Source organism: Macaca fascicularis, chromosome 2 (genome assembly GCF_037993035.2).
Source record: "Macaca fascicularis isolate 582-1 chromosome 2, T2T-MFA8v1.1".
Lineage (NCBI taxonomy): Eukaryota > Metazoa > Chordata > Mammalia > Primates > Cercopithecidae > Macaca > Macaca fascicularis.
The window spans coordinates 95,361,930-95,374,985 of NC_088376.1; the positions used below are offsets into that span (position 1 = coordinate 95,361,930).

The 13,056-nt window shown below is 40.6% G+C and overlaps 1 long non-coding RNA gene and 2 other non-coding genes across 4 annotated transcripts; all 3 read left to right on the plus strand.

Annotated features, from left to right (window-relative positions):
• The first annotated feature begins 2,241 nt into the window (after positions 1–2,241).
• LOC102121452 (uncharacterized) lies at positions 2,242–12,665 on the plus strand. Of its 2 annotated transcripts, none has more exons than XR_010585052.1 (4): positions 2,242–2,429; positions 6,685–7,120; positions 8,883–8,964; positions 11,854–12,665. It is a non-coding gene; the product is annotated as an uncharacterized lncRNA (long non-coding RNA). The 2 variants fall into 2 exon arrangements; XR_010585051.1 differs by having other exon boundaries at positions 2,242–2,400.
• On the plus strand, positions 7,175–7,363 carry LOC123572119 (small nucleolar RNA SNORA81). The gene has a single exon (XR_006696452.1). It is a non-coding gene; the product is annotated as a small nucleolar RNA SNORA81 (small nucleolar RNA).
• LOC123572051 (small nucleolar RNA SNORA63) lies at positions 8,685–8,815 on the plus strand. The gene has a single exon (XR_006696391.1). It is a non-coding gene; the product is annotated as a small nucleolar RNA SNORA63 (small nucleolar RNA).
• Positions 12,666–13,056: the final 391 nt, after the last annotated feature.

Below are 13,056 nucleotides of genomic sequence, written 5' to 3' on the forward strand. Positions count from 1 at the left end.
GAGGTATGAGTTTGAGTTGGGATCCAACTTTACTTTTTCTAGACGGCTACCTAGTTGTGTCAGCATCATTTGCTGAATTTTAAAAGTTTTTTTAAAAAATCAAGAATGTATGTTGAATTTTATCAAACACCTTTTTTGCATTTTGGAAATGACAAATTTTTCTTTTTCTTTATAATGATATTTAGAGACAGGAGGTCTCACTACATTGCCCAGGCTGGCCTCAAACTCCTGGGCTCAAGGGATCCTCCCATTTCAGCCTCGCAAGTAGCTGGGACTACAGGCACAAGCCACTGTACCCGGCTATTTCTAGTAAAATAGAAATACTTTATTATAATTTTTATTTGATTTAGGATTTTTCCAGTAATATTCATGAGTACGAATTTTTTTTATTTTTATTTTTTAGATATGGAGTCTTGCTCTGTCTCCCAGGCTGGAGTGCAGTGGTGTGATCTTGGCTCACTGCAGCCTCCACCTCCCGGGTTCCAGCGATTCTCCTGCTTCAGCCTCCCGGGTAGCTGAGATTACAGGCACACACCACCATGCCTGGCTAATTTTTGTATTTTTAGTAGAGACAGGGTTTCACCATGTTGGCCAAGATAGTCCTGAACTCCTGACCTCAGGTGATCTGTCCGCCTTGGCCTCCCAAAGTGCTAGCATTACAGGCGTTAGCCACCACGCTCAGCCATGAGTAAGAATTTCTATGGTCAGTGTATATGTATATGCTAGATGGGTGTTTTATGAGATTTTGGTATAAGTGTTACGCTCACTTCATAAATAGAATTTGAAATGCTTCCTTTTTTTTTTTTTTTTCTGTGCTTAAGGCAGAATCAACAGCAACCAACAGCAACCAACTCTCTGTTCCTTAAATTTTCACAGTAGAATTATCCTATGAAATAATTTGGGCCTGGTGCTTCTGTGGATTTAGCTATGGAGATACGCAGTTCTCTAACAACATCTATTTCTTTTTTTTTTTTTTTTCTTGTTTTTTGAGACTAGTTTCGCTCTTGTTGCCCAGGCTGGAGTGCAATGGCACAATCTCGGCTCACAGCAACCTCCGTCTCCCGGGTTCAACCGATTCTCCTGACTCAGCCTCCCGAGTAGCTAGGATTACAGGCATGTGCCACGACGCTCGGCTAATTTTGTATTTTTAGTAGAGGCAGGGTTTCTCCATGTTGGTCAGGCTGGTTTCGAACTCCTGACCTCGGGTGATCTGCCCACCTCCGCCTCTCAAAATGCTGGGATTACAGGCATGAGCCACCGCGCCCGGCCAACATCTATTTCTTCCATGGTAATTGGTCTACTTAGAATTTCTATCTCTAGAATGTTTTGGTAAATTATATTTTCTTGGAATTTTGTCCATTTCATTCAAGTTTTCAAATTTATTACACAGAACTGACTGATCATGCAATTCTTTTAAGTTTTCCTGTATCTATGGTTATTTCTCCTTTATCATTTTGTATTTTGAGATGCTCCTCTTTCTTTCTTGAGCCAACCACCCTATTGTTGCCTTTTTCAAATCTCTTGCTTATTAGTATTCCCATTCCCATTTCTACTTTTTATTTTCTTCTTTTATTCTTACGAATTCCTTCTTTCTGCTTCTCTTAGGTTTACCTTGCTATTTTTTTCTAAATTATTTAATTTACTTTTATTTTGAATTTTTAAAAGCACTGCATTGGTATATCCCACAGGTACTACTAATATGCAGCGCTTTCTCTCTCTCTTTTTTTTTTTTTTTTGTTCATTTTTAAGATATTCAGTGATTTCAGTTTTGAGACGGTTAAGAGGATTTCTTCATGCTTTTTTTTTTTTTTTTAACATTTCGAAAATGTTACACAATTTTGCATTGTTTTATTCTCCACTCCTTTGTATCCTACGACAGTCTCCCGCCCCTTTCTTCACCTCAGTGCTCTAAAGATCGAAGGTCAAGAAGAGAGTTTCTTGTCCTGGAGCCTGCGAGAGGGTGGGCCCTTGCAGTTCTTGCGCGGAAACAGCGATAGGGACATCCAGGGCCTGAGGAGGCTGGGGACAGAGCAGATCCTCCCAGCCCCTAACACCGCCCGGGAGTAGATGCAAACCCCCAGGGCCCCCGGGGCCGGGACCACACCCCGCGGGCACGAGTCCGATTGGCAGATTGTAGCCGAGTGGTTTCAACGGTGACGCCCCCACCCGAATGCCTCGCTGGGATTGGCTCATTTCTTGGTTCAGACCTGGACGGTGGCCAGAGGAGGACAAGAGGCTTTCACACAGAACGGAGGTGATGTGGACGACAGCGGAGACGCAGCCGCACTTGAACAAGCGACCGGGCCCCGGGGACATGGCGGCAGCCTCTGCACCGTCAGTGTTGCTCGCGGCTGCAAGAAACTGGTGGCGGCACTGCCTGAGCCCGCTGCTGTTGCCAAGGTGACGGGGCATAAAGCGGCGGTCGATCGGTGCGTGGGGGCGGGGGAGGGGTGAAGGGAGAACGAGGCTCGAGCGGGAGGGCAGGACGGCATCAGCTTGTCAGGGGATTCGGCTTCCAGTCCCCCTTCCAGAGGGCGTCGTTCTGCAGCCAGGCCTCTGTCTTTCCCCCGCCCTTACAGGGCACGAGCTACAGAATGTTTTTTTGTTTCTATTTTTTTAAAGTAAGGAAGCACTTTCCTTTCTCCTCCGTTTATTCATTTGTTTACTTCTGGTTCCCGTGTCCTTTTAACATGTCCCCGTCATTCCCTGTTTAAGGGCACAGGATGTTCCAGGCTCATCTTGTACTTAGCTCCTGCCTTGGAATCAGACGTTTCTCCAAAGAATCCTGATTCCTTTTTTTGGAGAATGTTATTTTATAGCCGTATCTGGGTTGTAGGTTGTGTTCGTTGCTACTAGGATGCCATTACTTCTAGACTGTCTCAGCAGACAAACGCTAGGAAACTTTATGTGTATATTTATATGTGTGTATATACATATATATGCACACACACGTTATGTGTATATGTGTGTGTATGTACATATGTATACATATATATGTACACGCACTCTCCCCACACACATCCATACACGCATCAATCCAGGTACATCTATATCTGTTTTATATCTATCTACATGTATGTTTAAAAAAACAGCTGAGTTCATACTGTTACCTCAGTTCCAGTGCATCATCTCAGGGTTCAATCAGATCTGCCCTTTCTGTAATTGTTACTGTTTTCTGAGAGTGAGAAAGCTGGTTGTCCTTATCCACAAGATATTCACTTTGCTCAATCGTGTACAAAAAGTTGATTCAAAATCGCTAACCCGTACCACTGTGAAAAACAGACCAACTAGCCAGAGTTCAATATTGGTTTACAGTTATTTTTGTCTTTAGTTTCTGTAATTAAAACTGTATTATACAGGTTATGAAGGCAGTCATAGAGGTGTTATGACTATAGAGGTTACAAAGTCTCTGTAATTAAGACGTGGAACTAGTGTGTGAATAATAGAAAAAGACAAGTAGAATAGAATAGAAAATCCAGAAGTAACCCCAAGTGCACATGGAAAGTTAAAGGTGGTATCACATATCATTGGAGCAGAGTTGGGCTTTGTGATACACAGAGCTGGGCCAACTGGTTGGCCATTTGGAAAAAGATAAAATTAGATCTACACCTCATAGCATAACAAAAATAAAGTCTAAATGGATCAGGGATCTAAATGTGAAAAATGAAATAATACAAGTACTGAAAGAAAAAGGCTTTCTAACTATGACTCAAAAACCCATAAGCAATAAAATAAAAAGTTGATAAATTTGACCACATAAAACAAATGGCATGACAAATACATCATAAAGTCAGAAGACAACTGAAAAAACACTGGATTGGGAGAAAATAATCTGTAGCACGTATCACGGGGTAAAGGATGAATGTCTTTCATATTTAAATTTGAATTTTAAAAATTTTCCAAATCAGTTTTCTCTGTTTACATTCAGCAGTGGCAAAGTGACTTTATCTTTTACATCAGAATATGTCAAAAAAGTAGTAAGTTACACTGCTTTTAAAGATAAGAGTCATCCGTTTAAAAAATACTTATTATATCATGTGTCTTAGGGTCCCAGAAGTAAACCCTAAGACAGGAATTCCTGTGCAAATAATTAGAAAGTTTCCAGGAAAAAATCGCAGGGAAATAGGGAAATAGAATAGAAAGGGAAGGAAGGCCACAGAGCAAGCTGCTCTAAGCCTGTTCCCCTCGAGGTAACTCAATCCTGTTGAACTCTAAGTCAGGGTACATGGTCAATCCTTGGAATTGTCCTTACCAGAGAACCAGCAAGCTGGTGTGTACGTCTCTACCTAGTCACTGGTTAAGGTCTGCCCTCAGGGAGACCCGACTTCCCAGATACTTTTGGTTTTATAAAAATATAAAACTTTATACTTAAGACTTAGTATAAAGTCATCCATTCAGAACCTTCTTGTTAACTATTGGACTTGCATAGAGGGAGTTTTTGTTTCAAATTAAACAGAAACTAGGGTTGCAGGTATGTTTTGTAGGTCTGTATCTCAACCAATTGACAAACTGAAGCTTTCTTTCTGGGTAGACTAGGATCCATGCCTTTTCTGTTCACTATTGTCAAGTTTAAATGCAGTGTGCAACATGAAAACCGCAGTGATGTGTTATGAGTTGGGAATCTTTGTCATTTGTGATATGTGCATGCTACCTGTTTTCAAAGCTCACTGCTATATTAGCTATGAAGTAAAGCTTGTTTTAACAAAGCGATAGGCTTCATTAAGATCATGGCTATATAAGTCATGGTTTCCTATTGGAAAGATAATTATCTTTAAAGTGAATGATAACCAGTGAATAGTGAATACATATCAGAACAACTTGCCCTGGAGATGTAAATGCAGAGCTTATTCACTATTTATACATCTTAAACACAGAAGAATAATGTAGAAAATGTCTATTTTGATTTTTCCTAGGACATTTTTTTAGCTAGTGATGTTTAGGGTATGGGAGGGAAAATAACCTAATGAAGCAAGTTGCTACACATGAATATCTAGAAATGATACTAAGACTTTTGAAAAATAGAGTTTATTTTATTTTTTAAATGGCTTTAGGTTTCCAGAAAAAAGTTACAGGTTTACAGAGAAGATAGTACAAAGAGTTCCCATATACCTTGGATGCTATTATATGTTATTAACATTTTACGTTAGTATGGTAAATTTGTGGTGTAATTATATTATGGTTAGTATGCTACAATTTTTTTTTTTTTTTTTTTTTTTTTTTTTTTTTTTTTTTGAGATGGAGGCATTCTCTGTTGCCCAGGCTGGAGTGCAGTGGCACGATCTCGGCTCACTGCAACCTCCGCCTCCTGGGTTCAAGCGATTCTCCTGCCTTAGCCTCCCGAGAAGCTGGGACTACAGATGTGTGCCACCATGGCCAACTAGTTTTTGTATTTTAAGTAGAGACAGGGTTTCGCCATATTGGCCAGGCTGCTCTTGAACTCCTGACCTTGTGATCTACCTGCCTTGGCCTCCCAAAGTGCTGGGATTACAGGCGTGAGCCACTGCACCCAACCAGTATGATACAATTAATGAACCAACATTGATGGGTTATTATGAACTAAAGTCCACAATTTATTCATGTTTTCTTAGTTTTTATGTAAAGTACTTTTTCTGTTCCAGAATCTTATCCAGGATACCACATTCCATTTTGCTGTCATGTCTCTTTAGACCCCTCTAGGCTGTGACAGTTTCTCAGATTTTTCCTATTTTTGGTGACCTTGACGGTTTGGAGGAGGAGTATTCAGGTATTTTGTAGGATATCTTTCTGTTAGAATTGACTGATGTTTTCCTCTGGATTAGACTTGAATTTGGGGCTTTGGGAAAGAGAACCACAGATGTAAAGTGTGATTCTCTCTCTCTCTCTTTTTTTTTTTTTTTTTTTTGAGATGGAGTTTCGCTCTTGTTGCCCAGGCTGGAGTGCAATGGTGCAATCTTGGCTCACTGCAACCTCCACCTCGTGGGTTCAAGCAATTCTCCTGCCTCAGCCTCCTGAGTAGCTGGGGCACATGCCTGGCTAATTTTGTAATTTTAGTGTGGGGTTTCTCCGTGTTGGTCAGGCTGGTCTCGAACTCCCGACCTCAGGTGATCCGCCTGCCTCGGCCTCCCAAAGCGTTGGGATTACAGGCGTGAGCCACCGCACCCGGCCTAATGTGTGATTCTCGTCACATCAGATTGAGAGTTATGATGGTTGCTGTTGACCTTAATTACATGGCTGAGGTAGCACTGGAAAGGGTTCTGTGCTGGAAAGTTACTCTTCCACCCTCCTTCCACACTGTACTATTAGAAAGGAAATCACAAGGTCCAACTCACACTTAAGTGAAACATTTTCTTCTAACTTTTCAAAAGGATCAGGTTGTTTTGGATGAAGCAGATAAAAATGTTGAACCAAGGAATTAAGGATCAAATCCATGAGATTTACTAGAAATTAAATACAAGTACTCTTGTGCACATGAGTTTTCTCCAGCTGGCAGGTTGGATTCATTGTTACAACATAGCTGTGAAGTGCTATGTTGTCCTTGTTCCCTGCTGAAAGCAATTGTTTCCCACAATCTCTGTCTCACTCAGTTCTATAGTAAGACATGGACGCTTGGTCTCAAACATTATTTCTCTAAGTATTGTTATGAAACTATTACATCTGCTTAATTGATTTGTCAACATAATTAGTCATTGTCGTTTTTTTTTTCAGAGTCTCACTTCATCGCCCAGGCTGGAGTGCAGCAGCACTATCTGAGATCACTACAATCTCCGCCACTCGGATTCAAGCGATTATCTTGCCTCAGCCTCCCGAGTAGTAGCTGGGAGTACAGGCGTGTGCTACCATGCCCAGCTAATTTTTGTATTTTTGGTAGAGACCTGGTTTTGCCTTGTTGGCCAGGCTGGTCTCGAACTTCTGACCTCAAGTGATCCACCTGCCTCGGCCTTCTAAAGTGCTGGGATTACAGGCGTGAACCACTTAGCCTGGTCAGTTACTGTCTCTTTTTAAAGATTGTGTTGCTTTCTGCCTCAATATTAATATGTTGGAAATTACCAAGAAGTTCATGACAGATCTATTTCACATTCTGGTGAAGAAGGAAGAATTGGCCCTTGAAGGAGTCAATGTTTTACAATAATTTTGAAAGAGGGTAATGTTTTTCTAATTGATATACATAAAAACCATAGCCAGGGATTTAAAATTTACCTTCTTGTTTAAGCTCTCTACTAAAATTCCAGAAACTAGTATCATGTCTTAGCATTTGTAATAAAGCTATCAGAGAAAACCCAAGAAGAAAAAAGAACTGTACCAAAGAGAAAAATTGAGTTGAACCTTTTTTTTTAGACGGAGTCTCACTCTGTCACCCAGGCTGGAGTGTAGTGGCGCAATCTCAGCTCACTGCAGTCTCCACCTCCCAGGTTCAAGTGATTCTCCTGCCTCAGCCTCCCGAGTAGCTGGGCTCACAGGTGCCCACCACCATGCCTGGCTAATTTTTTGTATTTTTAGTAGAGACAGGGTTTCACCATGTTGGCCAGGCTGGCCTCGAACTCCTAAACTCAGCTGATCTGCCCACCTTGGCCTCCCGAAGTGCTGGGATTACAGGCGTGAGCCACCATGCCCAGCCTGAGTTGAACCTCTTTTTTAAAACAGGGTACTTTGTTATAAGATCTGGTACAGTAATATCTATATTTAGGCAGAATTAGTAAAATCAATGAATAACTATTCTCTTCCAGTGGTAGGGATGAGGTGTAGAAATCAAATGACTTTTTATTCCAACTCTGACATGAATTAACATTTTCCTCTTGGAAATACTGTAAGGAAAGAAATTGTATGCTCTTAATGACGAGAGATTGACCAGTCAGGTTGTTCCTTGTAGAACACAGAGTGAAAGGTATCCTGGCTTCTAAGAAAAAGCATGCCAGTTTCTGGTGTGGTAAGAGCTGCTCTTCCTTAGTATTGCTAATTAGGATGCTATTAATATCTGATTATAGTTGAGCCTTGAACAACCTGATTAGGGGTACCAGCCCCGATACAGTCAAAAATCTGCAGATAATTTTTGACTCCCCAAAAACTTTACGACTAACAGCTTAATATTGACCAGAAGCCCTACTAATAACAGTTGATTAAACACATATTTTGTATGTTATATGTATGATATACTGTATTCTTTTTTTTTTTTTTTGAGACGGAGTCTCGCTCTGTCGCCCAGGCTGGAGTACAGTGGCCAGATCTCAGCTCACTGCAGGCTCCGCCTCCCAGGTTTACGCCATTCTCCTGCCTCAGCCTCCCAAGTAGCTGGGACTACAGGCGCTGCCACCTCGCCCGGCTAGTTTTTTGTATTTTTTAGTAGAGACGGGGTTTCACCATGTTAGCCAGGATGGTCTCGATCTCCTGACCTCGTGATCCACCCATCTCGGCCTCCCAAAGTGGATATACTGTATTCTTATAATAAAGTAAGCTAGAGAAAAGAAAATGTTATTAAGAAAACCATAAGGAAGAGAAAATACATTTACTCTTCATTAGGTGGAAGTGGATCACCATAAAGGCCTTCATCTTCCTCATGTTCATGTCAAGTAGGCTAAGGAGGAGGAGAGAGAGGAGAGTTAGTCTTGCTGTCTAAAGGGTGGCAGGGGCAGAAGAGAAGCCACTTAAGTGGTCCTGCCCAGTTCAGACCCATTTCCTTCAAGGGTCCACTGTATTTTCTTAGTAAACTGAGGCAGGATCTAGTTACATTGTAGCTGTGAAGTGCTGCATTGTCTTTGACCCCTGCTCAAAATAAAACTGTTACCTTTCAAGCCCTGTCTGCCATGGTGCTCTAGCTGCAGGGATGTCTGGTCTCATACATGTTCACCTGTTTAAGTACTGACTTGACAAATGACTCTTGAGAATGAGGGGTTGGTGGTGTTTTGCAGGTAGTGACAGAAGGAAGAAAACATTGTCAGGAGGAAATTCAGATAAAGGACAAACCATATTTTGACTGCTACTGACTTGTTGGTAAGTATTCTAATTCCTTATTTAATGACAGTATCTCTCTAGCAAAAGTTGGTTTAGGGGGAAAGTTTATAGTAGACTTTGCCAGCTGAAGTTGTAGGGGCATGAAGATCACACTCCACAGTGAACTGTGCTGTTATATATAGGTCATTACTCTTGTGGCCTAGAAGAGTGTGCAGCAGTTGCTTTTTGAAACATAATTTATATACTATCATATCTGAGGCTCTTGATTTTTATGTTTAGTAGTGTGTATACTGATCATCAACTGTGATCTGCCCACTGCTTGTGAAAACTATATTCTCATTTGATTATTTGACATCTTTGAATTCCTTGTTTTTATTCTGGTGAAATAAATTCATACACAGTTATGTGTCACTAAACAACTGGGATGTGTGTTCTGACAGATCACAGAGTGTACTTACACAAACGTAGATGGTGTAGCCTACTACAAACCTAGGCTATGTGGTATAGCCTGTTGCTCCTCTGTACTGAGTACTGTAGGCAGTTGTAGCACAATGGTATCTGTATATCTAGACATAGAAAAGTTAGAGTAAAACTACATCATAAATGATAAAAACAGCACCCTTGTATAGGGCACTTACAGGGGTGAGGCTTGCAGGACTGGAAGTTGCTCTGCGTGAGTCAGTGAGTGAGTGGTGAGTGGATGTGAATGGCTAGAACGTTACTGTATACTACAGTAGACTTTATATATAAACACTCTGCACATAGGCTATACTACATTTATTTTTAAAATAAAGTAATTGCCAGGCGCAGTGGCTCACACCTGTAATCCCAGCACTTTGGGAGGCCGAGGCAGGCGGATCACCTGAAGTCAGGAGTTCGAGACCAGCCTGATCAACATGGAGAAACCCTGTCTCTACTAAAAATACAAAATTAGCTGGGCGTGGTGGTGCATGCCTGTAATCCCAGCTACTTGGGAGGCTGAGGCAGGAGAATCGCTTGAGACGGAGGTTGTGGTGAGCCAAGATTGTGCCATTGCACTCCAGCCTGGGCAACAAGAGCGAAAATCAGTCACAAAAACAAAACAAAACAATAAAAATAAAGTAACTAGGCTATAACTTTACGATGGCTATGAAGTCACTAGGTGACAAGAATTTCTCAGCTCCATTATAATCTTAAGGCATCACCATCGTATATGCAATTTGTAGTTGACCAAAATGTCATTATCCAGCGCATGACTGTATTGTTTTTCAAGGTGATTTTGTCAGCCAGGCAAATGTATCAGGATAATAATTTTATCACCTCGTAACATGATATTTAAATTGTACCTGGGAGGACTCATGGTTGGACAGAACACAGTGGAAAGCAAATGTGAAATGTTCCTCAGATTTTGGACTTTATATACCGTTGATATTTCAGGGAAAAATCAATAATGCTATTAGATTTTGTTGTCTTTAACTCACCTATGAGTCTGTCTTAAAGTCGTGTTTGCTCATAGCTTGTGCTTTCTTGATGATTCCTCTATAGTTGGAATTTTCTCAGCATTTTTTGGTCACAGTTTATATTGATCCTAGCCTAGTTATATTGACTTTGTCACTAAATAAATTGAACTATGCCTTGTTACCAATAAAAATGAGTTACTATATTTTTTTTAATGTAGTAGTTCATAGGAGTAGGTAACAAGTGGTGGTCAGAAATGCCATGGGCCTGATTTCGGACATAGATTTATAAGTGAAACAGCAGGTCGTTTGGATAAAGAAGGAATCAGTATTTCCATGTGTGGTTTTCTCTTGTTCTGATTATTTGATATTTTAAGTTCCTACAGCAAGAACACTTTTGATTGGTTGTGTGATCCATTTTAGTAGAGAACTGTAGTGGCAAACATATTTTGGTCATTTGTGTTAGAGTCTGTGACATGAACTGAGCAGAAAGGAGTGATAAATATGGGTTACCAGAATACATTTTTTCAAGATTTCCCTCTACTGGTAAAAGTTTCCCAATAGAACTACCCAATAGAACTTTCTGTGGTGATGGAAATGTTCTCTATTTGTACTGTCCAATACAAGAGTGGCAGATAACATGTGACTATTGGAATGCGCTTAATGCAACTTTTTTTTTTTTTTTTTTTTTTTGAGATGGAGTTTTGTTCTTGTCACCCAGGCGGGAGTGCAGTGGCGCAATCCCGGCTCACTACAACCTCCGCCTCCTGGGTTCAAACGATTCTCCTGCCTCAGCCTCCCGAGTAGCTGGGATTACAGGTGCCCACCACCACTCCTGGCTAATTTTCATATTTTTAGTAGAGACAGGGTTTCACCGTATTGGCCAGGCTGTTCTCGAACTCCTGACCTCAAGTGATCCACCCGCCTTGGCCTCCCACAGTGCTGGAATTACAGGTGTGAGCCACTGTGCCCAGCCTATTTCATTTAATTTTAATTAATTTAAATTTAAATAGCCATATGTGGCTAGTGACTGTTTATTGGACAGCATAGTCGTAAACAACAGTGAACATTTCAGAGCTGACATCTGTAGTTAATTCTGAAAGTGTATCAGAATGGATTCATAACTGTTCCTTTTGTTTTGTGCCTGTTCACATCTGTCCCAGACTGACATGACACCCACTCTTGGCTGGCCCACTTTGGTAGGGGCTTTAATTTTACTACCCTAAACCCAATACTTTCATCCTCTTTATAAGTAATAATGTTCATTTCGCAGCCAGATGAGCCTTAACTCCTTTTGTACTAACTTTGCAAAAAAACCTTTTCTTTTTCTCTAGATATTTTGATCAGTATCTTGTATTCCATTTAGAAGCACTCTACATATAATTCTGGCAAATAAACAGCCACCGATGATTAACTAGTAGCTCAGATTGTTCAGTAGTTCATGTAGTACTTGCTGAATAATATTCTGATTCATATTTTTTCTGTTGTTCAGAACTGGCAGTAGGGGTCAACTTGGGAAGACAGCTGTGACCATAAATATTAAAGAAGACAAAAGGATTCTTTGTGACACTGAGACCTTCTGCAGTACTACAGTGGGGAAATGCCGGTGTACACAGCTGGCCTCATGTAATTCCTGGGATGAGATCGTTTGGGATGCAGTGCTGGCTGTTGCTGAGCAGGCGATCACAGTGCGTACTGTGTTTCTTTCCTTGAGAATATTTGAATCTCGCCTGAGTACTCATAACAGATGAGAAACACAGGTTTTGATAGCATAGATTCACACTATCATTAGTCATGAGCTCTTGAGAGCAAAGTAATTGGTTTTGTCCTCTTTAGAGTTAGACCCTGTGGTTGGGTATGAAAGATGAGTGTCTGTAAAAATCTGTCTTAGAAATGTATTTCCAAGACTCTGTCTCAAAAAAAAAAAAAATGATTTCCTAGTTCTGTAAAAGTCGCTATATTGAGTGTTCTCTATCACTTAATAATATACTTACTTTGTTATTAAGTGGACTTAAAGATACGCGGTGTATAAAATCAGCTAATTATGTTAAACCATGGTGTCTCCCTTTATTGTGTTAGGCTGAATAGAACAAACTTTAAAATAATTTTTTAAAGAAAATATTTGAATTCATTTTGTTTGGTGTTATGTTTTTATTCAGAAAAGCATTTTATTAGTGCTAGGTGTGAACCGGAGCCTTTTGCTAAATACCAGCAGCAATCATGTCCTAGAGTTAAATCCCAGAAAATTTGCCATATTGTATATTAAAGGTTCAATAAATTACAATAAAGTATTCTTTCTTTAAAGTGATTTGGTTCTTATTCCTTAAAAATCATACTTTTTGCCATAATTCCATATTTTCAAAGGAAGAAGATGAAATGAAATAGTACTCTGTAGTAAATATTTTATTCCAGTTACAAAATTACACACAAATGTGGCTTTTTATAAAAAGGTTTAATAAAAAATTGGGCTGGGTGTGGTGGCTCACAGGCCGGGCATGGAGGCTCATGTCTGTAATCCCAGCACTTTGGGTGGCCCAGGCAGGCAGATCACTTGAGGTCAGGAGTTCGAGACCAGCCTGACCAACATGTCTACTAAAAATACAAAATTAGCCGGGCATGGTGGTGCGTGCCTGTAATCCCAGCTACTCGGGAGGCTGAGGCAGGAGCATTACTTCAACCTGGGAGGCAGAAGTTG